Consider the following 5290-nt stretch of genomic DNA (forward strand, 5'->3'; position numbering starts at 1 on the left):
TAGTCTGATTACAGTAACACTTAACTTTACTGAGTTACAGACGCATGTAGTCTGATTACAGTAACACTTCACTTTACTGAGTTACAGACGCATGTAGTCTGATTACAGTAACACTTCACTTTACTGAGTTACAGACGCATGTAATCTGATTACAGTAATACTTCACTTTATTGAGTTACAGACGCATGTCATCTGATTACAGTAACACTTCACTTTATTGAGTTACAGACACATGTAGTCTGATTACAGTAATACTTCACTTTACTGAGTTACAGACACATGTAGTCTGATTACAGTAATACTTCACTTTACTGAGTTACAGACGCATGTAGTCTGATTACAGTAACACTTCACTTTACTGAGTTACAGACGCATGTAGTCTGATTACATTAATACTTCACTTTACTGAGTTACAGACACATGTAGTCTGATTACAGTAACACTTCACTTTACTGAGTTACAGACGCATGTCATCTGATTACAGTAACACTTCACTTTATTGAGTTACAGACGCATGTAGTCTGATTACAGTAACACTTAACTTTACTGAGTTACAGACGCATGTAGTCTGATTACAGTAACACTTCACTTTACTGAGTTACAGACGCATGTAGTCTGATTACAGTAACACTTCACTTTACTGAGTTACAGACGCATGTAATCTGATTACAGTAATACTTCACTTTATTGAGTTACAGACGCATGTAGTCTGATTACAGTAACACTTCACTTTACTGAGTTACAGACGCATGTAATCTGATTACAGTAACACTTCACTTTACTGAGTTACAGACGCATGTAATCTGATTACAGTAACACTTCACTTTACTGAGTTACAGACACATGTAGTCTGATTACAGTAACACTTAACTTTACTGAGTTACAGACGCATGTAGTCTGATTACAGTAACACTTCACTTTACTGAGTTACAGACGCATGTAGTCTGATTACAGTAACACTTCACTTTACTGAGTTACAGACGCATGTAATCTGATTACAGTAATACTTCACTTTATTGAGTTACAGACGCATGTCATCTGATTACAGTAACACTTCACTTTACTGAGTTACAGACGCATGTCATCTGATTACAGTAACACTTCACTTTATTGAGTTACAGACACATGTAGTCTGATTACAGTAATACTTCACTTTACTGAGTTACAGACACATGTAGTCTGATTACAGTAATACTTCACTTTACTGAGTTACAGACGCATGTAGTCTGATTACAGTAACACTTCACTTTACTGAGTTACAGACACATGTAGTCTGATTACAGTAATACTTCACTTTACTGAGTTACAGACGCATGTAGTCTGATTACATTAACACTTCACTTTACTGAGTTACAGACACATGTAGTCTGATTACAGTAATACTTCACTTTACTGAGTTACAGACACATGTAGTCTGATTACAGTAATACTTCACTTTACTGAGTTACAGACACATGTAGTCTGATTACAGTAATACTTCACTTTATTGAGTTACAGACGCATGTCATCTGATTACAGTAACACTTCACTTTATTGAGTTACAGACACATGTAGTCTGATTACAGTAATACTTCACTTTACTGAGTTACAGACACCTATAATCTGATTACAGTAACACTTCACTTTACTGAGTTACAGAGGCATGTAGTCTGATAACAGTAATACTTCACTTTACTGAGTTACAGACGCATGTAGTCTGATTACAGTAATACTTCACTTTACTGAGTTACAGACGCATGTAGTCTGATTACAGTAACACTTCACTTTACTGAGTTACAGACACATGTAGTCTGATTACAGTAATACTTCACTTTACTGAGTTACAGACACATGTAGTCTCATTACAGTAATACTTCACTTTACTGAGTTACAGACGCATGTAGTCTGATTACAGTAACACTTCACTTTACTGAGTTACAGACACATGTAGTCTGATTACAGTAATACTTCACTTTACTGAGTTACAGACGCATGTAGTCTGATTACAGTAACACTTCACTTTATTGAGTTACAGACGCATGTAGTCTGATTACAGTAACACTTCACTTTACTGAGTTACAGACGCATGTAGTCTGATTACAGTAACACTTCACTTTACTGAGTTACAGACGCATGTAGTCTGATTACAGTAACACTTCACTTTACTGAGTTACAGACACATGTAGTCAGATTACAGTAACACTTAACTTTACTGAGTTACAGACGCATGTCATCTGATTACAGTAACACTTCACTTTATTGAGTTACAGACACATGTAGTCTGATTACAGTAATACTTCACTTTATTGAGTTACAGACGCATGTAGTCTGATTACAGTAACACTTCACTTTACTGAGTTACAGACACATGTAATCTGATTACAGTAACACTTCACTTTACTGAGTTACAGACGCATGTCATCTGATTACAGTAACACTTCACTTTATTGAGTTACAGACACATGTAGTCTGATTACAGTAATACTTCACTTTATTGAGTTACAGACGCATGTAGTCTGATTACAGTAACACTTCACTTTACTGAGTTACAGACGCATGTAGTCTGATTACAGTAACACTTCACTTTACTGAGTTACAGACACATGTAGTCAGATTACAGTAACACTTAACTTTACTGAGTTACAGACGCATGTCATCTGATTACAGTAACACTTCACTTTATTGAGTTACAGACACATGTAGTCTGATTACAGTAATACTTCACTTTATTGAGTTACAGACGCATGTAGTCTGATTACAGTAACACTTCACTTTACTGAGTTACAGACACATGTAATCTGATTACAGTAACACTTCACTTTATTGAGTTACAGACGCATGTAGTCTGATTACAGTAACACTTCACTTTACTGAGTTACAGACGCATGTAATCTGATTACAGTAACACTTCACTTTACTGCGTTACAGACGCATTTAGTCTGATTACAGTAACACTTCACTTTATTGAGTTACAGACGCATGTAGTCTGATTACAGTCACACTTCACTTTACTGAGTTACAGAGGCATGTAGTCTGATTACAGTAACACTTCACTTTACTGAGTTACAGACGCATGTAGTCTGATTACAGTAACACTTCACTTTATTGAGTTATAGACGCATGTAGTCTGATTACAGTAACACTTCACTTTATTGAGTTACAGACGCATGTAGTCTGATTACAGTAACACTTCACTTTACTGAGTTACAGAGGCATGTAGTCTGATTACAGTAACACTTCACTTTATTGAGTTACAGACGCATGTAGTCTGATTACAGTCACACTTCACTTTACTGAGTTACAGACGCATGTAGTCTGATTACAGTAACACTTCACTTTACTGAGTTACAGAGGCATGTAGTCTGATTACAGTAACACTTCACTTTATTGAGTTACAGACGCATGTAATCTGATTACAGTAACACTTCACTTTACTGCGTTACAGACGCATGTAGTCTGATTACAGTAACACTTCACTTTACTGAGTTACAGACGCATGTAGTCTGATTACAGTCACACTTCACTTTATTGAGTTACAGACGCATGTAATCTGATTACAGTAACACTTCACTTTACTGCGTTACAGACGCATGTAGTCTGATTACAGTCACACTTCACTCTACTGAGTTACAGAGGCATGTAGTCTGATTACAGTAACACTTAACTTTATTGAGTTACAGACGCATGTAATCTGATTACAGTAACACTTAACTTTATTGAGTTACAGACGCATGTAATCTGATTACAGTAACACTTAACTTTATTGAGTTACAGACGCATGTAGTCTGATTACAGTAACACTTCACTTTATTGAGTTACAGACGCATGTAATCTGATTACAGTAACACTTCACTTTACTGAGTCACAGACGCATGTAGTCTGATTACAGTCACACTTCACTTTATTGAGTTACAGACGCATGTAGTCTGATTACAGTCACACTTCACTTTACTGAGTTACAGACGCATGTAGTCTGATTACAGTCACACTTCACTTTATTGAGTTACAGACGCATGTAGTCTGATTACAGTCACACTTCACTTTATTGAGTTACAGACGCATGTAGTCTGATTACAGTCACACTTCACTTTACTGCGTTACAGACGCATGTAGTTTGATTACAGTAACACTTCACTTTACTGAGTTACAGACGCATGTAGTCTGATTACAGTAACACTTCACTTTACTGCGTTACAGACGCATGTAGTCTGATTACAGTCACACTTCACTTTATTGAGTTACAGACGCATGTAATCTGATTACAGTAACACTTAACTTTATTGAGTTACAGACGCATGTAATCTGATTACAGTAACACTTAACTTTATTGAGGCACAGACGCATGTAATCTGATTAAAGTAACACTTCACCTTACTGCGTTACAGACACATGTAATCTGATTACAGTAACACTTAACTTTATTGAGTTACAGACGCATGTAATCTGATTACAGTAACACTTAACTTTATTGAGGCACAGACGCATGTAATCTGATTAAAGTAACACTTCACCTTACTGCGTTACAGACGCATGTAGTCTGATTACAGTCACACTTCACTTTACTGAGTTACAGAGGCATGTAGTCTGATTACAGTCACACTTCACTTTATTGAGTTACAGACGCATGTAATCTGATTACAGTAACACTTAACTTTATTGAGTTACAGACGCATGTAATCTGATTACAGTAACACTTAACTTTATTGAGGCACAGACGCATGTAATCTGATTAAAGTAACACTTCACCTTACTGCGTTACAGACACATGTAATCTGATTACAGTAACACTTCACTTTACTGAGTTACAGAGGCATGTAGTCTGATTACAGTCACACTTCACTTTATTGAGTTACAGACGCATGTAATCTGATTACAGTAACACTTAACTTTATTGAGTTACAGACGCATGTAATCTGATTAAAGTAACACTTCACCTTACTGCGTTACAGACACATGTAATCTGATTACAGTAACACTTCACTTTATTGAGTTACAGACGCATGTAATCTGTTTACAGTAACATTTCACTGCATTAAAAACACATGTAATCTGATTACAGTAACACTTCACTTTACTGAGTCACAGACGCATGTAATCTGATTACAGTAACACTTTACTGCATTACAGACACATGTAATCAGATTACAGTAACACTTCACTTTACTGCATTACAGACGCATGTAATCTGCTTACAGTAACACTTCACTTAACTGCATTACAGACACATGTAATCTGATTACAGTAACACTTCGCTTAACTGCATTACAGACACATGTAATCTGATTACAGTAACACTTCACTTAACTGCATT

The sequence above is a fragment of the Notothenia rossii genome, assembly GCF_949606895.1.
Source record: "Notothenia rossii genome assembly, chromosome: 4".
NCBI classification, from domain to species: domain Eukaryota; kingdom Metazoa; phylum Chordata; class Actinopteri; order Perciformes; family Nototheniidae; genus Notothenia; species Notothenia rossii.